Raw genomic sequence first — 25361 nt, 5'->3', positions numbered from 1 at the left:
GATTTGTTTTCTTCGCTTTTTGCTTGCTTTTCCCCCGCCGGTTTAACTTCCACACTTCCCACAGATCAGCCCCTCCACACTTTTGGAGCATCCCTCTACCCGCCGGGAAAGGAAACTGTGAATTAAACCACCCACGCCTTCCGTTCCGAAACTACGGTCGTAGAAATCATGGGACTGGGGCCCATCGGCTCAGCCTCAGGTGCTCCGCGACCAGGCAGAGTTTTATGAAGACCATTTGATCCGGTACCCATCGTAACCACACGGCGGCTCGAACTCAAACCGGTCGACACCGATGGGGGGAATTTATTTATTTCGCTCGCAGCAGTTCATGGGGCGCGAGCCACCGAGCCCGGAATGGGACGTGTCTTTATTTCGCACCCTTTTTTGCTTCCGATCGTCTACGGGTCCAGAGGTCGGCAAAGTGCGCCACGCCGGTCAGCTGATTTTATCTGGCCCGTAAGAAACTGTTGGTAGTACTTGTTGGTGGAAAATCATTTATCTGAACTTCGCATACTTTTTCGATAGTATTTTATTAAAGTAAGTTAGTTAAAAACTGTTGCCAGGCATCAATAAACTGTCATAGGACATAAGAGAAATAGGATTAAATATCAAAATCTTCTGCAAAGAGTTTGAAAAACTACGTATTAAACCTGAACTTTACGTCGAACTTTACGTTCGACTGAGAAAATTATGACTTTTTGCACTTTTTCGATCATTCATTGACCCCAAAGCCAGACAAGTGTTGACCCCAAAACCAGACTGTAACGAGGAACGTTTTAAATCGTTAATAACCGTTTCAACAAAAACTTGTTATTTATGCATATTTTTAATATGATTCTCGCGACTCGGTTTCACCGATTGCAACTAAATTTTGTGGGCTTGAAAAACTGTGGCATGTGAGCTGCCTCTTATGTCACCCCAAACAATGGTTTACACTACATAATAATATACCAATAAATTAATCCTACTACGTAATAGGATATACATATTAAAGTTTTACTTACTTATTTGTGACAGTTCCAGTATTCCTCTGTTTTAGTACAAAAACACGTGTGCCGACCCCTGATCGAAACGATCAGCTGATCCGAAGTTCATACGAACTAAAAAGGGAATAGATGTGGAGGAGACAACGAAAGGTGTATAAAATAATGCTCACATCTTTTCACATTTTTGGACGAACCATAACCTCATAAAGCAGTGAACTTTTTAGTGCATTTTTTGTTTGGGGCAGTCTTTCGAAATCGCCTCTAGGAGGATAGGGAACCAAATTGGCAAACGACACGAGTACCATTTTTTAACCGTTTCGGCACCGGTAAAATATGATCATTTTGCATGGGACGGTTTTATTTTACCGGTCATTTGTCTGCCGAAGCAAATTTCCTTCCTACGCCCGAACAGTCGGTCCCGCTAGAAAAAAAAATACTTCAAGGAGGAGGAGGTGGAGGCACTTTGCACAAAAAACCACCCCCTCGACTGAGGCAGACAAAAAACACAACAGCACACGCTACGGATTCGGCTAAGTGTAACACTCTCGGTTCGTATGGTTTGGCCAGTGTTTGCTTTTCACCGAAGGTTTGCGTTTGATCGCACTTCACACTTTTTTCCGTTCAGTAGGAAATGGGAGGAAGTGGAGTTAAAATGCGGGGGGGGGGGGGATCGCTAGGGCGGAGTGGGTAACGGGACGGAGAAGTGAACACAGTGGGTGGCAAGGGAGATATCCTAGTGGGGGCCAGCGGGTGAGTGTGGTGTGGACTTTTATGAATGAAATTGAAGCGGCTGGTGGGAGAAAAAGAAAATCGAGCTCGACGGTTAAGGAGAAGCCGTTAAAAAGCACCCTCGGATCTGACCAGGTTTTACATCTGAGGGGGGTGGGGGCGGGGGGGTGGGGTAGGGCACGATGTTCATACAGTCGGACAAGAAAGTGTCCGTACAGTCACCAATTTCATCGTCAAGCCTGGTTATCTCAGCGAACATATGAGGAAGGATAGCAATTTAAACTACATATCGTAGATAAACTACTTTTCAATAAGTAATTTAAAACTTCGAAAAAGTTACATGCAATCACTTTGGTTCGAAAAAATTCACAAGAAGGCTCAAAATCGATGACAATCTATTTATTGTACCAATATGTTGCATTCGATGTCAATTGCATCAATAATAGTCTGGAAGAGCCAAGGCATCATTTCAACCAGTTTTGTTTTTCGGAAGGTGCCTGAAATGTGTCCCGTTTTGCATAATAGTTCTACATAATAGTTTTCCATAATAGTGTATAGAGGTCAACTAAGAACAAGTTAATGTCCCATTCACAAAGGCATAGGGCAAGAAAACCAAGCAGCTGCTTGGAGCCCCGAGCTTTCGAGTGTGCGTCCTTTTGGCCCATTTTTTTAATTTAATATTGTAGTTATTTTTATTACTTTACAACGAGGTTGTTTGTTTTATCGCTCTGTTTTATTGCGAGATCAGGTTGTGAATTTACTTTTCAATGAAAGGAAATGAAGAATATGAAAAAGTCTGAATGATCCAACTTATCTGAATTGTGTTTTGATGCAGAACAAGTGACGTGTTTTTTGGGTTAAAATGAGATTGATGCACCAACGTAATGTGCTTGCACATCTCCAAATATAATGGTTTTACTTAACATTATTCGTGCTTTTTATTTTTCCAGCATTTCACGATAATCAATTTTAAATCGTTAAAAAAAATCAATTTAAAAGTAAAAGAAAATTAAAAACTAAATTACTCGTCAACATGGTTCATACAAAATTATGTTCGTAGAAAATGATTGTCTTTAAAAGTTACTTATGGTATCGCATGAAATGAGTCTTTGTAAATCATGTTTTGTCTATAACAACTTTTCAGTGCAATAACTTAAGGAAATTTTATATTAATTTTAATTCGATTCCATATTAAAAATGTGTGATTTCATCAAAATTAAAATTCAATAAATATTGAAATAAATCATTTAATGATGATTGTACTGCATGTTTTTGGGGCCTTCAACTTATAGCTGCTTGGGGCCTTTAGAGTCTGCTTAATCCGCCTCTGTTCATAAATGGTAAATCGAAGCACCTTTCGACAAACGCAACGTTTGTCTACTATGCAACATAGGGTTCGATTCCGGAGCCTTTGGGAGTATGTTGAAATCAATGTTTCCAGTTCGATTAATGGCCTTTGAGCACCATATCGTACCAGTAATCCATACGGATACTTTTTTCTCTTGATTTTGAGCCTTTCTTTGTGTTTCTTTAGAACAAATTGACCAGCAACTTTATCCAAATGTTAAGTGCTCATTGCACAGATTAGAAGCTTTTCTACGATATGCCGTTTAAATTGTTGTCCTATCTCACGTATTCGCTGAGATAACCAGGATTAAACTTCAAATTGGTGACTGTTTGGATACTTTATTTTCTGACTGTACATCAAGCTACGAAAGGGATTTCACATAATCCCTATACACATTGCAGTAAGAGCGTCTCATTTTCTAATCTCACAAACAATCTTTTTTCATTCGCCACACATCTTAAACCATAGTTCCCTTGGTTCACTATACCAACTATGCCAGCTTTGGTAAAAGAAAACAACAGAAAAGATCGTGCCATACAGTTTTCATGACAAGTGTTTGAAAAATTGTAATTTAAACGAATTCACGAATTAAGATCCTGTCCTGACCCGAAGAAGTATCTTTCTATTTTCAAGCGCAGATTTCAGAACATTGCGAACAGTGTGTGCAGAAAAGATGTGTCGTGTACAAAGTAATTCAAACCATTTTGTCCTTTGAGATTCGTCAAATATTTGACAGAATCTAGCATCATTTTTACAAGGAGTACTGACTACAATTTAATGAACACGCTTAAGTGATACTTAAACCGATAGAAATGTTTAGCGAGGTAGAAATGATTTAACCGTCACCCGTTCAACCGCCTACCCGGGTAGTTTTTGGATTTTTGTTTTGTTCCAACTTTTGATTGGATTGACGTATCGGCATGAAATTTTTGGAATGCCTAGAAAAACTCATTTTCTATCGTTTTGCTTAAGAAAAAAAAATTTCCAAGGAATTTAAATAATTTTTATTTGCGTTTTTCGGTTGATACCCCTCAAACGTTCAACCGGACTACCCGGGTAGTCCATACATTTTGTATGGGAGATTCCGTTTTCCTGTGCTTAAGACTTAATAACTTTTTATCTAGACGTCGAATCGATTTGAAATTTTCAATGAAGATACTTGAGAGTGTTTCCAAAAATATTGTATAATTTTTATAATTTTAAAAATTCATTAATTATATGAATTTGAGGTCCCAAAAAAAAAATGCGAAAATTTTCAATGCTTATTTTTGGGTAGCTTTAAACGTAATTTTTACCGTGGTCATGTGTGTGTGTAATTATCTGGTACTATGAGATGATGTAATTAAAAGAGTGATTCTCGAGTAGTAAAGTTGAGAAAAATGTTCGTAAAGCAGATTGTGACTAGTTTACTGCTCGCCCAAAAGCCCGTAAAACAAATTGTACGCGGGATGCCGTCTGGCTACTGTTTACCGCACTCCTTGATGGACCACATCCCACGAAGCCAGGAAGTGGCCATCCACGGTCCACTCGCACCCCGGAAGGTCATCAGATCAATGAGGGGTTGAGTGAGACAACATTGTATCAGATCTATCCGGGAATTGGCTAAGGAAACCGATTTTTCAAAATCTACCATGCATCGGTTGATCAAACATGACTTGAAATGTTCGTCCAGAGTCAGAGTAAAGCGTCACCTTGTAACAGACCGATTCAAACAACTACGGCTAGAGTTCTCGACACGTTTGGTGTCAACATCAAAACAAAAGAATACCGTCATCATATTCTTTGATGAAAGCATGTTCATTGTCGATCCCGTAGGTAACAAACGTATAAGCAGGTTTTTAATCATCCTGTAAATCAAGTTTACAAGCAAAAATTCGGCCGGGGTCGTCGATTTTAAGACAATTGCGCCCAACAGCTTGAAAATACCTCCATCATTCATTAAAGCTGGATTAAAATTAAATACCATGGTTAATATGAACATTTTGAAGGACCACGTTCTGTGATGGACGAAAGCCATCTTTGGGGCACAAAAACATTCATTTTCCAATCAGACGGAGCCGCGTGACGTACCTCAAAAAGGACTTAACCGTGGCTGAAGAAAAACATGGAATTTTGGGCACCAGCTCGGACTTGAATCCTTTGGATTAAACAACATGGGCACATGCTCAGATTAAGGCCTGTGAACGTTCTAACACCATTGTTGGATCACTAACAGCTTCAATTGCCGAGGTATGGATCTCGAAAACTGACTCATACATTGAGAAGGTATGCTCTCGATTCTGTCCCCGGATGGAGGAGGTGATCGAGAAAAATGGTATACCTATTTATTAATGTAGTCATTAAAGGCTTAAAAAACGATTCCTTCTTCTTCTTCTTCAATGGCCCGCTCGCTGTTGAGCACGTCGTGCTGACATGACCTGGTCACCAATCGCTTTCCAGGTTGCTCGGTCCATGGCTGCAGCCCTCCAACCCCGGTCGCATCCGATGTCTCGCAGGTTCTGCTCCACTTGGTCCATCCACCGAGCTCGCTGAGCTCCTCGTCGTCTCGTGCCGGGCGGGTCGCTGGTGAGCACCTTCTTGGTGGGGCATGAGTCCGGCATCCTCATGACATGCCCCAACCAACGAATCCTGCCGGCCTTCGCCACCGTCAGGATGTCCGGCTCGCCATACAGCTCAGCTAGCTCGTGGTTCATCCTTCTCCTCCACACGCCCTGCTCATACACGCCGCCAAAGATAGACCGGAGCACGCGCCGCTCGAAGACTGCGAGAACGTTAGCGTCCTCCGTGAGCAGAGTCCAAGATTCGTGCCCATAAAGGACGACCGGTCTTATCAGCGTGCGGTTAGTGGGTGGGAGAAGCCATCTGGACCTCAGGAGTTTGTGGAGCCCATAGTAGGCACGATTCCCCTGAACAATGCGCCTCCGGATTTCACAGCTCACGTTGTTGTCCGGAGTTACGACAGTGCCGAGGTAGCAAAACTCCTCTACTACCTCAAGTTCGTCGCCGTCCACTGATACACTGCTCCCCAGCCTGGCTCTGTCACTGTCAGAGCCTCCGACGAGCAGGTACTTTGTTTTCGTCGCATTGATCATTAGTCCAATCCTTGCGGCCTCGCGTTTCAGTCGGGTGTACGCCTCGCACACCGTCCTAGTGTTCCGCCCGATGATGTCGATGATGTCATCCGCGAAGCCGAGGAATTGGAGAGAGCGGGTGAAAATCGTGCCACGGATGTCGAAGCCCGCGCTTCTCATGACACCTTCCAGAGCGATGTTGAATAGAAGGCAGGAGAGTCCATCACCTTGCCTCAGACCCCGGTGAGATTCGAACGGATCCGACAGCATGTTCGAAATCCTCACCTTACACAGCACCCCCTCCATTGTGGCCTCTAACTGGGGGCCCGATGGCCAGACGCTTGCCCCACACGGCTCTACCGTTTAGGTGCATGCCGTGTGGGGCACTACAAGGCTAGAGGAGGGAGTAGTTGATGTTTTCTTGATCTGTGATATTGTAAACTAGTATTTTAGGTATTTACGAAATACATCAATGAACCCTTGATAAAAAAAAAAAAAATTGTGGCCTCTAACAGCCGAACCAGCTTCTCGGGGAAGCTGTACTGCCGCATGGTCTTCCATAGCTCCTTCCTGTCTATGGTATCGTAGGCCGCCTTGAAGTCGATGAAGAGGTGGTGCGTCGGGATCTGGTGCTCCCGGCACTTCTGGGGGATCTGTCGTAGAGTGAAGATCTGGTCGGTGGTGGATTTGCCTCCAACAAACCCAGCTTGGTAGCTTCCGACGAAATCTGCAGAAGAGTATCTGGGATAGGATTTTGTAGGCGGCATTGAGGACTGTGATGGCTCGAAAGTTGGCACAGTCCATTCTGTCACCCTTCTTGTACACTGGGTGGATGACACCCAGCTTCCAGTCCTCCGGTATCCTTTCCTGCTCCCAGATTTTCACAATTAGCTGGTGCATACTGACGGCAAGCTCTACCGAACCCATCTTGAATAGTTCTGCCACCAGCCCATCGCTGTCAGCTGCTTTGTTCTGTTTCAGCTGCTTGATGGCACTAGTTGTGATATCTTCTACTCCCAATGGTACACACCTACTCGGTAAGCTTCTATCGCGATCCGTTCGCGTCTTTATTTCCAACCAGACTGACGTTCCTAACCCTGTGCCTCGTACGCCTACCACGGTGGGTCCCCACACCAATACTCCATTCATTCTACCTGCCACACTAGTGACTTCGTCCAAGGATGGTGGAAGCACATCGTCGTCTACCTCCTGGCTAATGTGCTGCTCGATTCTGCCTGCGCCACTGCTGGACTCCCCTAATTCCGCTCCGTTCAGGTGCCCGTTGAAGTAGCACTTCCACCTTTCGATCACCTCTCGCTCGTCCGTAAGGATGTTGCCCTCCTCGTCTCGACACATTGCGACGTTTGCCATGAAGCCGCCTTGTGTCTTCTTCAATCCTGTAGAACTGGCGAGTTTCCCCCTAACTCAGCTGCATCAGTTGTTCATCCGACTCCTCGAAGCGGCGCTTCTTGCTCTCGAAGAGCCGGGTTTGCTGTGTCCTCAGTCGTTTGTAGTGTTTCACGTTCTGACGGGTTTCGCGCTGCAGCATTCGGACGCGCGCTGCGTTCTTCTCGGATAGTGCCCGCCTGCACTCGTCATCGAACCACTCTTTCCTCTGGTTACGTGGCTTATGGCCCAGTGTCTGCTCGGCTGTTCTGCTGATGACTTGCCCCACCATAGCCAGTGGTCATCGAGGGACATCGTGGCGGTCACGTTGTAGTCCGGTAGCGCTTCCCCAAGCGCTGACGCGTACCCCTCGGCAACAGCAGGTGTTCGCAGCCGATCCGTGTTTAGGCGTGGGGTAGGCCGGTGACGCAGTGTGTTGACAGCGCAGAGCTTCTGCCGTAGCTTCACCATAACCAGGAAGTGGTCCGAGTGGACGTTTGCGCCCCAGCACGTACGTACGTCGATGATGTCCGAGAAGTGCCTTCCGTCTATGAGAACGTGATTTTTTTGGGAATATGTCTGCTGTGGTGATCTCCAGGTGTAGCTGAAACGAGGTTTGTGCTGGAAGAAGGTGCTACGGATGTTCATGTGCCTTGAGGATGCGAAATTTATGAGCCGGAGGCCGTTATCGTTGGTTAGCTGGTGGGCACTAAAGCTTCCAATCGTAGGTTTATAGGCCTCCTCTCGCCCGACCTGAGCGTTTAGATCTCCGATGACGATCTTCACATCATGTTGTGGGCAGCGGTCGTACTTCCTCTCGAGCTGCGTATAAAACGCGTCTTTGTCGTCATCGCTGCTCCCAAGGTGCGGGCTGTGCACATTAATAATGCTCAGGTTGAAGAAACGTCCACGTATCCTCAACCTGCACATCCTGTCGTTGATCGGCCACCATCCGATCACACGCTTCCTCTTAGCACCCATAACAAGGAACGCCGTACCGAGTTCGTGCTTGTCTCCACCACTCTGGTAGATCATGCAATCGCTACGGTAGGGGCGCACCGAGACTCCTTTCCAGCGATCCTCTTGAAGTGCTACTATTTCGAAGCCGCGGGCTCTCACTTCCTCTGTGAGTATTCTGGTACTCCCGGGTGAGGTAAGAGACCTGCAGTTCCATGTACCGAGTTTCCAATCGTAGTCCTTTTTTCGTCGCGTAGGTCTGGCAGGATTGGACCAAATCGGGTTTTCTTTTTGATGACTGTTCGTTGCAAATGTACAGAGCGTGGCTTGCAAGGCCTCTCCCCCCGCCTCCTATCCTCCTAACGTCCCGTAGGATGCCAGGACAGGGTGTACAACCGCCCCTAACATGGGGAACAGACTCTGGTTCGAGTCGCTCCTAACATGGAATACAGACGCTCGGGGATGGACTACTAGCAAGTAGCAGTCCATTCCCCTTCTCAATTCACCCTTGCCGCCCATCCGCCCAAGGGGGTGGGTTTCCCCGTGTAACCAAGCTTGGATATTTAGACGACAAGTTACCGTTCTGTACGTCGCGGACGTATTCAGTAGGAGTTGAGGAGGAGAGCCTGTGGTAGCCTTCAGGAGGCGCAGCAATACAGCATCTAAATAAGATATCCATAAAAGTAAACGTCGATGGGCTTCCAATCTGCAATAATACTTTTCAATATAGAAGAAGCTTCAAGTATACAACCAATGGTAATAGGGATCTATTGCGGAAAAAGTAAGCCCAGTAATGTCGGCTTATTTCTGAACCCGTTCGTCGCTGAAATGGAGGATGTGCTGAAGCATGGTGTGGTGATCAATGGCCACACTTTTGCAGTCTCCATTCGTGACTTTATATGTGATTCCCCAGCCAGAGCTTTTATCAAAGATATAAATCTAATTAAATAAATGTAGTAATAAGTTTTACTACTAGTATGTAAGTAATTGTTTTACTACTGCTAATTTCAACAACCATTTTGGTTGCCAAAAGTGCATTACAGTGGGGGATGAAGAAATGTTTGGTAGGATGGCGTGATGGAAAGTTCGGTAGCTTCAGGACAAAATGGGCTTTGAATGATGTGACTGAAATCTCAAATCTTCTGATGATATTAGAGATGCCATTAGAATTACATAGGCCAGTTCGTGGGCTGGATTGCGTTTCACGTTGGAAGGGCTTAGAAGCCAGAACTTTTTTACACTATATTTTTATTGTCATTTTGAAACTTTTTCTTCCTGCCGATGTTTATGAACATTTTTTATCATTATCATCACAGAGTGCAGTTGCTATATGTTCATCTAATGAGTATGCACATTTTCTCGATTTGGCAAATTCGCTTCTTTTTTTTTGTCTAATTTTAGTGCATATCCTCTCGAAAGTAAATAGTATCAGATTAAAAATTTAATTCGATCTGGATATAAACCGTTGGCACAAATAGCTAAACGCATCAACGAAATCTATGAATTCGGTGAACAAAAATTCCCTACACAATCTTCAAATCCACAATTGAAACAGCCAATTGTGAAAAAAAGTAATATCGCTAGCAATGCAACTGATATTAATATCGCCAAATATGTATGCGTCGAGTTTGAGGATTATTGTTTGAAAATGATATCAAAAATAAGTGGTTCTTAACTAAAGAAAATGAAATAGTAGAAATGAAATATGGTTTAGAGTCCAATGATACTATTTCGATTCACGGAATACCAGTCAACGATCAGAGGTTATTTTTCGAAAAACCAATAAGATCCTCCTATTCAAACATTTATGTTTCATCTTTGACACGAAATTCGCAAAATGCTCGAAATTCGTCTTGGATTTAATTTAAACATTTACAAATTTTAATTCCGCAAGCATTTTAGAACTGTTCAACGGACACATTAAACGGAGGCCTGTGATTGGTCGGCCCGAACCGGTCAAAAACGGTTCTCCGAAACCGGTTCTCCGAATCACCGACCACCAGATGACGCCAGTGAGGCCACCAGATGGCGCCAGGAGTATTTACGGCATAACCGGTTCGCTGGGAACAGACCCCGGTGATTTACGATTTGTGACCTTATTATGACCTTCCAGAACCGTTTCCGGGATCTGTTCCCAGCAAACCGGTTATGCCGTAAATACTCCTGGCGCCATCTGGTGGCCTCACTGGCGCCATCTGGTGGCCTCACTCACGGATAGTACCATAGTACTAAGCGCCGCCAACAGATGACGCTGCTATTGTTACGACTTAGCTTAGCTTCAGCAACCATGTCAACAGACACAGCTTTGCTCTCTCAACCGCGTTTTTAAAAGACATCTGTAAGCACCTCGGCCACTCGGCACATTCTGTCTTTGCCTAGTGATGGGTATCGATTCGATTAATTCGGAACTACAAGTTCATTAAGCCATACGGAGCAGCCTCTGATTATTTAAAAAAAATTAAAAACATTACATCACGTTTTAAACATGGAGCTTAAATAAATATAGAAATATGGTCAATCGTTACAATTGTCATCCCACTCCCTGAAGAATATTTTCTAAAGCTATTCTTATATTTCTGGCCGTTCCAGTAAAAAGACTTACGCACGATGAACTACGGGTCCAATACTAACTCGTATGAGACAGATCGGAACGTTTGACACCACCATGGTCGCAGTTGTATTTAGTGATGGGAAAATTGAATCCTTGCAGGGACTCGAATCTTTCGATATAAATCCATTCTAAAATCCGAATCTTCGATCCCAAATCGCAAACAGTCCCGAAACAATGTATACCAATCAATGTGGATCTGGAAATCGTTTATCCTAATCTGACTCCCCATCAAATCACGATGGTTAACTCACTTTTTCCGTAATACACATGCCACACATTTCTTATGTGAGGTTCACCGCTGTGGTTAGTTTTGTTGTTCTTGAAAATCAAGTAACGTTTGGAAAATATGTTCTTTATAAGCATTAAAACCCGGGCACAGCGATTTTTAATTATAATACTGGAAATATAATAATAGAAATCCTTAATGGAACATGATACTTTTATTGAAAATTCGGTAAAAATGTAAATCAGATCCTGGCCAGAATCATTGTCACTCTGTGGGCTAAACGTAATGTTAGAACATCCTAGATAATCGTAGTTCTACTATTTTTCTTTGTTAAAAATAGATTCATGAATTTTTCTTGAAACTAAGTTAAATATCTATATCCAATTCATTCTATCCAGCTTTCGATTTGAGTAAACTGCGCTAAATCACATTGTCTCTAGATCAACTCACTACCTGACTAATTTAACTCACCACGTATCTGGTTTGAGTCACATCAAAATCAAACTCGGGGTCCACACTACAGCGCGACGTCTCGTTTCAAAAGTAGCCCAGTTTCGGCAGAACAATCTCGCAAGCCAAGCGCGACAGTGGTAGGGGAGTATGTGGAAATATGTATCAAATTGGAAAATATGTGGAAATATGTATCACCCTGAGTGAGTTTGGCGCTTCTACATTTGAAATTCACTGAGAAAACAAACTTAAACAAACAACGACGATATTTTGGCCCGCCGTAGGAAGTATGTATTTCCACATCATCTCCTACTTGTTGAAGAGCAGTTTGTTTACGTTTTGGCACCCGAAAAAACTTTGGTAAAAATATCAATTAAAACGGAGTTTGATAACTGAATTACATTTGTGAAGGCTAGAAATAAGTAGTACAACGAAAAATCTGATGTTTCGTGAAGAATATTGCTCGTTTTTTTTGCGTTTGTGTTTCGGTTTGTTTATGTTTTGTCCAGCTGTCGGCTTGTTTTCGTTTCGAATTGACATTTGACAAGAGCTAGCTTGACGTCGCGTTTTTCGCTGTTTCGGCCGCGTTCGGCCGCCTGTCAGGCGACGTCGCGTTTTGTGACGGGACGTCGCGCTGTAGTGTGGACCCCGAGAAACAGTTTCGGAAAAATTCACAATCGAATTAAATCGAGTGAATCCGTCAAATGGGATCCAAATCTCTAGAAGAGTCCGTCAAACGAGTTTCGAATCTCTAGAGTCCGCCGAGTGATCCAATCTTTGAATCTTCCGAATCCCGATTCTGCCAACACTAGTCGTATTTCTTTGCGGCAAAAAAACAGAAGAAAAAATTCCATCCGACACGGGTGATTGTCTTTTTCACTTGGCCGAGCTACACACAGTCCGCAGTTCCATTTTAAATCGTGTGTCGATCGCAGTGCGAAAAATCCGATCGTAAGCAGTGATCTTCGATCTTGTGGTGCGTGTTTTCTTCCCTTTGCCAATAAGCAGCTCCTTGGACCGTGATGTGTCTCGAACGACAACGACGGCATCGTCTTGCGTAGTTCCTCCACGCTCGTTGTTCAGTTTCCTCTGGTTCCTCGTGCAGAAGTAGACGAACGTTTTCACAAGGTTGTGCCTCCACCGTCACCGTTGCCTGTTTCTTTTTGTTGGCCTGGTTCCGCTACGATTCCGGACCATCAAATAGACGTCCGGATGACCGACGGCCCATATCGTATGCGGGGTGCTGTATGCTGTGGCTCATCGCTTCCGGATAACAGACGCATGGAGCCCGATCTAGCAGTCCGGCCGCATGTTGTATAAACTTTCCACCAGGGAAACGCCTTCGCTGAAGTAGTAGATAAGAACGTACGGTGCCATTTGATTGCGAGAGCCGCAGTCAAGAATGCGGATGCGGGAACAGCCGAAAAATGTGGCATTTTCGTGGCTTGCTTCGTGTGTGCAGGAATAGCCGTTGCCTCTGCCCTTCCCCTCCGCCATGCCAGAAGATGCAATTCCGTGTGCGTGCTTGATTTGTGTTGCATGACAGTGCATGAAAAAAGGAGTAGAAACACCCCAGGAGAACGGCATTTGTGCGCGCCTGCTCGTTCATATTGTATACATCCCTAGAAGGTCCCTTTTGCGCGTGTGTATCCTTGTGTGTATGTGTGTTTGCAGTGGAGTGCTCAGAGCGGTATCCTTAGGATAGCTTTTCGTTCTCCTTGATGACTCGAAAAAGGAACCATCACGAGCAGCCTATGATGCACTTTTGTGCAATGGATGCCGCAATCGAAACCCTTCTGCATCCTGCTGGATTGTTTATTGACGGAAAAGTAACACTGAAGCATGCGGAACAGTGCTCAACCTCACATACACACACGCAGACATACACACTCACACACACAAGCTCGTTTGGATTGGTGCTAAGAAAACTTGTTGGGAAAGGTTTTCCTATTTGTAGCATTTTTTTTTTGTGAAAAGCATCTGTAACTCCGTTGTACAACCATGCAGAAGGACATCGAATCCTGGAAGGACTTTTTCAAGTAACCCACAACCGCCTGGGTTTTTGTGTTGCCGGAATTCCGTGGAAAAAATCGTTCAGGGAGAAAAAAAACCAACCAGACATCGAACGTCGGGCGCCCTACCGCCGCCTTCGCTGCCACTGCCACCGCCTGTGCCGGGGCACGTAAAACCCTTGGCGATAGGCACACGAGACGCCCAGTGTGCAATGTGCCGTGAGTGAGAAGAAACGGAAGCAAGCTGTTCGAGACGCGCAAGAACGAGACTGAGAACATGTGTGCCTGTATCGTGGGCCGAGCGTTGGCAGTGCGGGGTGGTGCGTCTGCCAGTTTGTTGGTTTCGTCGCTCTTTGCTTTTCCTTGTCCCGGAGGAATCATTGCCTTGTGCACCAAAACGAGACGGCAGTCTCGGGTGGGACGTTACGAACGAGCAAACGAGATAACCTGCACACAGAAGTCGAAGCCCGCCGAGAGGCTACTTTACACAATAAATGGCGAGTTTAACACTACCCAACCCGGTTGCCGGTGGAACGACCGAGATGGAGAAAGCATCGCTGGCGTGATTGTAAGAACGAGATAGGGGGCGCTACCTACCCCAGACCAGTACTACCCCGTACCTCACACAGCAAAATGCGTGTAGAGCGGCGCGGACGGCAAACGCAAGAAAACCCGTACCGTCTGACGATTCTGTCCACCTTCTTGCCCACACCCGGACCGCAGTGGAACTCCGCACCGACCCGCAAGGCATACACCAACGTGCATAAATGCACAAGGCGCGGGTAACGGTGGCACTGTGGATCTTCCGTCGTGAACCCTGTGGGTATCCTGTTAAACTTCCACCTAATCCCTTTAAAGTCGCTGCCTGCAGAAGCAAGAGGAATAGATTTTCTTTCTGACATTGAGATAAAAACATTATGCAGGATCCAATAGGTTGAATTGTCGCTAATGAATCTATGAAACATCCCTTAATAGCAAATAAAATTCATAGCAAAATAAATCAATATTTTGCAAACCCTGCAAAGAAAGATTAGAGCGGTTCACGATAAGTGATTACCTACATGTATGGTTAAAGCGGGCTACAATGTAGGGCATTTATAACATAAATTTACTTTAATTTTGGTAATAGCTTTGAACTATGACGTTTCAATGTGTCAAAGTCAATGTGTAACATGGCAAAAATGTGCTTAGTTTTGAATAGTTTTGTGTAATGTTCTCATCCTACGAAAATCTTCGCACAAATGAAAACGACCCAACGCGTAAGATCTCTTTGTACCACCTAAACCAAAAAGCATGATTGCTAAGAAACGTGAAATGATTCGTAGCTTAATTCCTCTTCCATACATTTTAAGCGATCTTCAATCGCATCCGTAACATCGAAAAGATCACCTACAGTGCTGATTAAAAACGCACCAATTTTGTCCAATCAGTGCACAGATCGGATCCCTTGGTGCGCGAAAAAGTGTCTTGAGCTAGGGGCACCACCACCATACATTACGGTGGACCATGTCGTTGTTTCCGACTTCGCTGTGTCCTCCCGTCAATTCCTTCGCTAAACCCCCGCTTCATCCCACATAGTACCGCTGCCTACTTTCTTCGCTATTACTTGGTCTGCTCTGACCGGATCTGACCACGTTGTACTTGGCAGTGGTTCTACGGCGAGTTGTCACCGTTGTTGCCTTAGCGTATTAGATCTGATTCGGCAGGGCGCCTTGTTATATATGTGTGAATGTTTAGGGGAGGAAGATGGAGGGAGATGAAGCATGCTTTAAATATGATCGTTTTATTTATTTTTTATTCCCGGTACATTTCTGTACACTTGGGAATGGTATTCCATATTGCTTGGAATAAGAAAGAGGGAGGTGGTGGTGGTCGAGTTAGTGTTGCTGAACTGCTTGTTAAATCAATGGCCTGCTGGAGTGATTGTTGGTTGGCTTCATGTGTTTTTGGACGTGCAGTTTTTTTTAGTTGTTGTGCATACTCGCGTGAATTCGCGAAACAGCGCTCAGCGGCGGTCTAAAGATCGTGTCGTGTGCGGGAGTTTCTCCATCGTAACCTGTCACACACCGCCTTTGGGGTTTCATACCGACCTAGGAACTTGACTCCCGGCAGCTTGAGAACGACGGGTTTCATCCACCCCAACCCGACATACAGCACAGCTAGATGATGTGAAGGGACACTCTCCGGCTCGTTCACCAACACTTTAGGCTACGACGTGGGGTTCGTCCTGCTTAACGAAAGGAAACATGATCGTTCCTGTTCCTCGATTGGGCATTCGCCACCACCGGCGCCATCGCCTTCCGTGACCATCTGTCCCTGACAAGATCCCGCCGTTCTGGTGTTGTGTTGGTGTGTCCGTCCATCCACGCTGCCTTCGACTGCTCGTGTGCAACGCGAGCCACACACGCGCGCGCCACATCAGCATCTCCACCACGTCCGCAGACCACCGCCGCCCGCCCCTCAGTGGTCACTCCACCATTCTAGCCAGTCAAGCACCTCGCGCAGCAAAAACCACCGGCTGCCATAACCTTGGGATTCTGCTTCTCTTTCTTTATTAGTGAATTAATTTCCTCATATTAAATAGGCGAAACGCGAAGCAAAGCGAAATCTACAACTACACGGAGGGAGACCGATCGATCCATCCGATCGTGGAGCCCGGCCAGCGTACTGGACTGTAAAAGGCAGCATCACCAATGGTAACGTCACGGCGTAACGTGTAACGTCAGAGGGCCGGTCTTTTGGCGTGTGTGCTTTTCGCTGTGAAACGGTGTTAAAGCGGAGAACGCGCGGATTCGATGATCGGACGATCGTTGCAAAACAGGAACGAGAAGCAAAGAAAAAAAAAGGAGCTGTGTGAAAACGGAGGCGAGCCGTCCATCGTGCGCGGTCAGCACCACCAAAAAGGTGAACCTCTGCTGCGCGAGGCATCGTTGGAAAAGCGCGTGTGAGCATGCGGCGCTCCACGGCGCGGTAACGTTAGCAACACGACGACCACGTTCCGACGAGAAAATCGAACCGAAAAACCGTACCAATATCTCCGAGCGCCAGTAGAGCGGGGGATCGGTAGATAAGAAGACGAAGACAGGTGGAAAAGCGCGGTTGCCAGCATTCAGTAGTGAGCAAATAGTGCGCAACGGAAGAGATGGTTGCGTGAAGTGTGTGTGTGTGTGTGTGTGTGTGTGTGTCTGTGCACTTTGTGGTGGTTTGATTTTCGTCCGTTGTTTCACTTTACTTTTTAGGATGAAAAGTTTTCAAGAAAAGCCGCCACCAAGAATCCACCTTGCGGGAAGAAGTTTTGGCAAAAGTCGAATGTGAAGGAAAATTGCGAAACAACGCGTACAAGGAGGGCGAAACGAAAGCGGACGGAACGCAGAGACGTCTTCTTCGCTTCGGTGGGGCAAAAAAGTAAAGAAACAACGAAGCAATCGTGTGCGCTCTTCATTATCGCGCGAGTCGCGGTTTCCACTAGCAACCACTTCCTTCTTCACCACCACCACGAGCAAGATCAGCAAAACCCCCCCCCCCCCCTGGTGGAGATCGGCGCTCGGCAGGCCTCCAACAGAACCGTAGATACAAGTCGCAAGTGGAAAGGCCTACTATGATGATGAACTTTCATCGTTGGGTGGGGGAACGGGCAGGTTGTCGAAAAGGAATACTTTTTTTTGTAAAATTTCTAAGAAAATCTAAAACGAACATGTGATCCCATCCCGATGAAGATCGTGCCGTGAATTAGGAAAAGCGAAAAGATATTTTACAACCGCTCTCGTACCCCGAGTTGTCCACAATAATTTTTGTTAATCTGCAGCTGTCAAACTACCGTAGGAGAAACGTTCGAATTGTGGACCTTGATGTTCACATTTTAGATTTCCACAATTCTTTCATCGCCTAATCCAGAGGATACGTTAACGCGTTCGTGTTGCCCAACGTCGTGGAGAGAGCTTTAAAGAATTTTCCTCTCCCTAACAGCGTGCTTATTGTATTTTTTTGCTTTTCTCTTTCTTTTTCTTCTAGAAAATAGATAAATTTGCCTACGGCGCGCATCATCATACCGTCTATTGTCATTCCGGTTGGTAAACGGTGTTTCGAACGAACGTCATACGAACGTATCAACCCTTGTTGGTGGAACAGACGAGGAAAAACGTAAAAACAAACCCAAGAAAGTGTGTAACCTGGCGCTGGAAACAGATAAGCGCCTCCGCCTTCGTTGAAGCTCCCACCACAAGATCTACTCGTCGAAGTCTCAAGGCCGTGTCTCGTGCTGGCCGTTTGCTTGGTAAAACCATCGTCGTGAAAGTACATAAGCCGTGCATGCGGACAGGAGAGTGTCTGCAAAACCTCCTCCCGGACACCCATCTCACACCCAACAGATTGGTCGAGCAGTTGCAGTGGGATTCGTGCAAGAGGTGCATAGTGTGCTGTGCGTGCGTGTGTTTGTGTGTGCAGGGTTGTATCTAGCTGCTGCATTCTTTTTCCCTCCGGTTTATTTCCCCCTTCCCTCCCCTTGTGTGCCCAAAAGAGTGCAAGATTGCATGTGTCCAACCGTCGCGGAAGGCGAAGGGAAAATATAGCGAGTGGTGGAATCTCGGTGTGTGTTCCGTGGGTTGGTGGTGGTGCGCAGCGACGATCTCAGCTGTTGTGTGGCCGTCCGGAAGCCTGCCGTTACGTTTTGTCGCGCAGTGTCTGTTTGTTCTTCTTCTTGCTCCGGTCGTGCATCCGTGCCTGCGTCTAGATGTTCGTGTGTGGGTGTTAGTGTCCTCGACAGAGATCCAAGAAGATCCAGAAATTTTCCATTGACGCGTCGTCCTAACCGTGCGCGCCCGGACGTCATCCATCCATCTCGGCATACCCCCGGAGAGTGGACATCGTCCATCCACCGTCACTTGCCCCTCGTACCCTTGCCGGCGTTTTGACGGCCGACAGCAAAGTAACAATTGACCGTGTGCAGCGAGAGTTTTGCGTGCGTGCGTGCGTACGTGCGTGTCCGTGGATAAATCAGTAGTTAAACAACAATTAACTCTCAATGGAAGTCTGGTGTTTGAGAACAGAAGCTGTTTTAGGGTAAGTAGTATACATCGATTGAAAATTGCCTTTTGTAGCATTCGCTCCTTTCAGTTCATATTTTTATATATAACTATAAAATGTTCAAGAAAATAAGAGTTTCTCACTCCAGAAAACTAATAAATAATCAGATGAGACCATGATTAGGGATTTGGATGTTGAACCCAAGACAAGTCCCCAAATTATGATGAGTTCAGAGAATTTCTCTAGACACCCAAACTTGTATCTTATCCAGGCGCGCATCAAAGTGAAGAGAACAGTGCAATGAACTTCCCCAATATTTACTTTTGTTAAATAGTTGACCCTCTCAAAGCAATTTTCACATTTTTTTTCTGTTTTGGCCGGCTGACTTTTGTGGTGTAGTGTATGTTAGCGCTTCCCGGTGTACCAAAAATCCTTTATCTCCTGAGTTAAGGATGATAAATCATGTGTTCCTGTCCCCGGAAGGATCAACTATTCGCATATTGTGAAGTAATAGGATACAGCAGAAAACATTTTTAAGATACAATGACAAAGAGTTTAAACCACTTAACCTAAGCCCGATCGAGTTCCATATAAAATATGTTAATCAAACTACTGAATCGAGGGTACAACATTGTAACCCTTAACTCATGCATCCCAATCCAGAAATTGTTTGTTTTATTACCAACCCTTCATTATTACCCAACGAAATAGGTTATCACTAGGTTCGGGGAAAGAAGAAAATGGGCCGATAAGATAGTGGGAGTGCATTGCGCTGCACTTGTGACTCACGGTGGCTTCCAAGAATCAGTGTCGGCATAAAGTGCGATAGGAGCCAATGATAAATGAGTACTTATCGTTTGCCTTGGATTAGTTTCACAGCGTCGCGAATTTCCGTGGATTAAGCTGTACACAAACTGGAAGCAGGAAGTTACAAAATGTGTGTTTATCGTTGAACGTTAAGTTGAAATGAATGAGTTTATGCCTTGCCAGCGAAAATACCTCTGTTGATGAGTAAGATAAATGGCTTAGTCTTGCCTATTTTTCAATCAAACAAATCGTATTGAAATTATGCTTAAAAATCAGCATTTTATGTGACTTATTTGTCACAGCGATATAAAATAGTAAATAGAAATAGTAGATAATTGATAGTCTTAAACGGTGCATCCAAACTTGATGCCCGAAATTCATTGGAAATAAACAGCCTCCGTTACCTCACACGACGCACGGAACGAAAATGATCCGTATGCGACCATAAAATGTTAACGATCGATATAACCTGATTCCGTGCCGCCTTTGCTGCCTAGATCAACAACTGATCGAATTTCGTCCCAATTTTCCGGAAATGTTTCTCTGCGGTATGTTTCGGTCCTCTGCATGCGCAAAACTGTTGCCATCCAGAATACGTTGGTTCGGATGTGCTATTTTTTTTTTTTTTTGGATATCCTTTTCCTTCTCTCTTGATCACGACGATCTTCATGCTTGGGAAGCGCAGTACGAAATATTTCCAAACGATGCTTCCCATCGCACTTCGAGCAGCGAGGAAGAGACAGACTGGGTTGAATATTTGCACAGCAGCGGCACAAGGTTCAATCCGTATTTCGCCACAAACCTACGTAACCCACCGCAATTGCCTTCCTTTTCCTGCCCCTTTTGCTGTGAAAGCGTTTCAGCAAACCAGAGAAAGAATCATCAAAATTCCGGGAAGGCTTCGGAACCCGGTCGGAAGGGTGTACCGGGGAGCAGGCGGCAGCAGGTCGGGCACGGCACGCCGCCGTGGAACTGGAGTGGAAAATCTCCAAAAAATTGTGCGAAATAATTTGCAAGCGTAGTGCTGCAAGAGGGAGATCAGACGAGAAAGAGGAAGCCGACCAACCTGAGAGCAAACGAAAATGGTGCATGGTTTTGAAATTATAGGCAAAAAAGAAGAGACACACAAAAATAGTAAGATTCCAAATACTGAAAGCCAACAGTGTGTGACAAAACTATGCCTTCTCAAAATTACGTATTTATTGTTTTTCGATGGTTTTCATTTTAATTTTTTTCGTATTTTAAAATTCTTGGGACTATTCCCAGAAATTGCAAAGGTTTTTTCTTTCATTTGACAAAAAAAAGATCTCGCAAATTTGTTCATTGGTTAACGAAATAAACTGATTTATCCTTGTTCATTTACATCAACATGCTTCGAAGTTGATCCTCGAAATGCTGGATGAAATTACTGTTTTAAGAAATATAATGAAAAATTTATGAAGGTATTATATATCGATCCACCAGAATCAAAACAAGTGGGACTTAAAAAATCCAAAATGAAAGATTATGCGATCAATACACTGCACTCATAAAAAATATTTCAACACGTTATACGTTATGGTTTGGCAATTTTGCTGTAAGGTTCTTTAATGTACTCGCCACTCTTTGGCCACTTCGGTTTATTGCTCCACAAAGCAATAAATATCACAATATAGGCAATCTTACCATTTGCCGTTCAACATTTTATTGGTTTCTTTGGGTTTCACCTTCTCACGGCATTGAGGTTGATTTAAAATTAAACGAAATTGAAATAAGAACATAATAGACGAATCCTAATGCGTCGGCTGCTGGCTGCGAACACTAACGTCGCTAATCAAATATTCATGATCCATCTGCGCGCCGTGCTGCTGCGAGATGATCGATAAAAGTGTCTCGTTGCAAAAATTCACCCGGCACTGTAAAAAGCGAACGCGCGCCAGAACGTGAAGTCGGAGAGCACACGTCCGTCGTCTCTTCATGCGTCGCGCGGTAGATTTAAGGAAGCAAAAGAAAACCCAAACTACGAATCTCGAGGCCAATCATGTTTTGCTCTTTCACTCGACCCTCCGGCTCGTCTTTCCCGATGACGCTGGTTTCTCCCTGCCGATCATCCCGATGGTCACAACAAAAAGTGAACATCGCGAGCGGCGTGTGATGGAAGCGAAAAGATTTTTTGCGCGAAATTAGATGATTAAGCAAAAAAGGTTCTCCGGTGCTGATCTGTGGTCCGCAAGGGGGCTCCAGCTCCAGCATCCAGCTTGCGAGATGTTCCTCTGCCAAATGGTGTTGAGGGAGAAGATTTCATTTTTTCCCCTTTGTGTAGAATTATTGAAAATATTGCGAAACTCTTCGCGGTACAACTGTATTACCAAGTTATAAAGAAATGAAGAAGCGTCCAGAGCGAGTGTAGTTGGATACCGTTTTGCATCCCCTAGATGCTTCTTCCCCACCCTTTCTCTGCACACACCGAACGAAGGATAAAGAAAGGTGTACAGGAAATGGAGAATACGGTTCGCTGCGTTAAACGAATAACCTTCGATCGATCTTGAGCAACTTATCTTCCGCCTCCGCTTCGATGAAAGCAGTCGAAATCTTTTTTAACGGGCTATCAATCGAAAGCCGTCGTCATTCGTCGGGTCGTCCAAGTATACGCAATCGTCGTAATAAAAACAGACAACGAGAAGGACGTTGACATCTCTATCAATCATCATAACACCTAATGGGACAGTGTGCTAACACCACACTAATACACCCATCGCCACACGGATGTGTCCTGCCTGCCCTGTCGTGGTTTATTAAGGATCGGTGCTAAGGCTTGTTGAAGGCTTTCCCGTCCTGCTCCCCACGAGAAGGAACTTGATTGCCCGTTTAGGACGTCGGAACCAGTAACCCGCAATTTACCTTCTTTGCGTCGTTCGGTTTTCAGGATCGTTTATATCTGACCGATCGGATCGGTCGGCGGTGGCCGTTGGTTGGAGTGACAGTTAAGATTGATTTTCCGTAGGCTGGTGTTCACGTCTAGTGATGAACGCCGCGCGTGTATGTGCTAGAAGGGCCTCAGAAAGAAACGATCAAATCTCTATAAAGCAACAGATGTAGGGGGATGCAGGGTCCATACGACTCTCATGTATGTATATGTGGTTCTAAAATGTGAGAATCGTTACATATACAATTTAATATGTATAGAGATTAATGAAAAAATAAACTACTAAATATTTCCTAAGTCAGGGTATTTGTCGTCGAGTCGATTTGAACCAGATTTGAAATGATGAACTACATAGAAATGTACGAACAATAGCAGTCAATTTCGACAAAATATGTCTCCAGAATATTAAGGACATTTCTGAAGATACAAAAAACAGCCATTGTCAAAAAATTTATTTTCTCTTCTTTTCCATTTCTCTAGCAGCCCAAGATCATCTTTTCGTTTTTTGATGTTCCAGTTGTAAATTTTCAGATTTTGGTTAGTTCCAAACTTTTACTTTGTTAATAATTTTTACAACAATGTTTGTAATGTGAAAAAATTGGAATTTTTAGTTGATACTAGCTCGTAATCGTTGGCATTAACAAATGACTACTTAGCTTACATAAAATAAAGAGATGCATGAAAGATAAAAGTGTATGCACTATTGCAATCATGGGAGGCTTAAAGGCAAAAAGCGAACGTAAACCTTCGATAGACACGATTTGCATTATGCTATGATCAACATTTATTGTTTGATTCTATTTTTTACATTTTACCAGATACACTAAAATAATGTCGAGTCGCATACTGCCCTCTGCTCCTTTATTGTTGCTGGCTAAAAAACAGCCGGTTCAAGTCGTGTTTTTTTCATTTACCTTCCCTTCGGATCTGATCGACGTTTGATGGAACGTTGCGGAAATATCGAGCGCGTTGGAACAACAAAACGTGTATTTGATGCTGCAAACTCGCGCCTCTAAAGCGCGCAGATTTCAGCAAACGTATCGTGACGGGCTTGCCTAACATTCGAGTTTAGCGGATTGCGTTGTGTTTACAAGCTCTGTTGCATATTTCTTTTTTTACGGATGAGAAGCTGGATTGCACGTGCAGCAACTCGTTTGAGAACGCAGCAAAATCCAACGGAATGTAGGAAGTGGCGGGTTCTTTGTGTTGGAGGAAAGGCAAGAAACGGATGGAATGATGGAAAATTATACCCGTAAACAAACAAACATCAGGTAGTCCTGATACGTTTCGAAGGTTTTTCGTTTGATGGGTGGAAGTATGCGGATGGCAAAAAATTACCTCATTTTTCCAGTACAGCACCTGCGCTCGGAAGGAACCTGGTTTTTTAGTATCAACAAGCAAACACACAACTCGGTGCAATCCAGTTCAATTTAATATGTCTTTGCGGGGATCACTAAAAGTTAAGGGTTCCTTGAAATGTGTTAATTTTTCTGTAATGGTTCAAATTAATACTGTAAACCAAATTTCTCACATACTTTTACGATCTTTTTAATTCATTCCATGACGAGCCCTAGAGAATGCTTTGGCGATCGCTCACGCCCATTTGTTGAATGTCGAATTTACGGCAATATTAGCTTATTACATTTGCGGTACCTGTCTACGCAAACACGCGTATATTGCCCTTCCACCATTATGGGCACAGTTCTGGCGAACATTGCGTTACTCTCGCAATCCACACAACGACTGGCCTTTCAACGATGGTGACAAATTGCTATTGAATGTATCGATTCGCTACCCACCCCGGGCTCCATAGAATAAGGACTATAGGCCAGCGAGAAAAAGGGTACGTTGTTACTTGATACGCCAGCATGCAACCGGCGCTCTGTTTGGTCAATGTCCGTTGATTGATTTCCGCATCACGATCCGTGGTGCGACACACGAACGACAACGGCGACGCACGGCAGCATGATAATTAATTTATGAAGATTTCATTCCTCCTGAACTTGCCAACCACCACCACCAGTGCGTTTGGATGGAACGGGTTGGTTCATAGTGTGGACTCCATACAGACGGCAAAGGAGAAGGAAGTGCTGAGATTCACATCCGTAATAGGTATCCTGTGAAGTACACAGCAACTGACTTGCACTGGTGTTGATTGAGGCACAAGAATCCCCGGTACACTACAGGATCTCATTTTGTCTCTCTCTCTATCCCTTATTCTGTTGTCATCGTCATTTTTACCAGCATAGTTCCATGAGGCACAACTCACCCGCTATTGTTTTACAGGGACTGTGTGGAGTAGTGGTTTTTTACCGCCATTTTTGTATTCATTTACTCAAACATGAACGTGGTGTTTTCGCTGATGAGAACTTGACGAAGTGCTTACCGGTGGTCGCAAGGAGGGGGATCTTGAAGGGAACTAAACGTCCCCAAGTAGAAGGTTTGGAAGGGTAGGTTCATTACGGTATTCTCTGTACGGATCGTTTTTCTTTTCGAAGGAATGTCAAAACTAACGTCGTCGCCGCAGCCAGCGACGTTGAAAGGCACGAGCCGCACGCGGGCTGGTTACGCTGGTGTGGGGTGAATAATTGGTATGCATAAACTTATTCCATAACCGTGTTATCTTTGTTGCTAGTTCTGTTAGTTTTATGTTTTCTTGCATTTGGGGACTCGAGCTGTGGTCGTTGCTTTTTTTTTCATTTGTTTCACCTTTGTCTTTGGACGTTTTTCGGTGGGCCCTAATAAATTGGCAAGTGCCCAGCTGGGAGTGCTTCTCTGGCGTATAGTTTAGGAATTCGGAACATTCTCTTCCAAAACCGTTTTCAAGCCGTCGTAAACTGAAACTTTGCCT

The 25361-nt window shown here is 44.7% G+C and overlaps 1 protein-coding gene across 2 annotated transcripts in view; it reads left to right on the top strand.

The window, feature by feature from the left end:
* The first annotated feature begins 12606 nt into the window (after positions 1–12606).
* LOC131267106 (nuclear receptor-binding protein homolog) overlaps positions 12607–25361 on the top strand; it is a 66195-nt gene continuing 53440 nt past the window's right edge. For both annotated transcript variants that reach the window (XM_058269879.1, XM_058269878.1), the window contains exons 1-2: positions 12607–12740; positions 17788–18834. The gene's annotated coding sequence lies outside the window, so the exon portion shown is untranslated. The remainder of the gene's footprint in view (positions 12741–17787; positions 18835–25361) is intronic.

Source organism: Anopheles coustani, chromosome 2 (assembly GCF_943734705.1).
Source record: "Anopheles coustani chromosome 2, idAnoCousDA_361_x.2, whole genome shotgun sequence".
NCBI classification, from domain to species: domain Eukaryota; kingdom Metazoa; phylum Arthropoda; class Insecta; order Diptera; family Culicidae; genus Anopheles; species Anopheles coustani.
The sequence above is the reverse complement of the archived record's forward strand: the minus strand, read 5'-3'. Positions and strand labels throughout refer to the sequence as shown.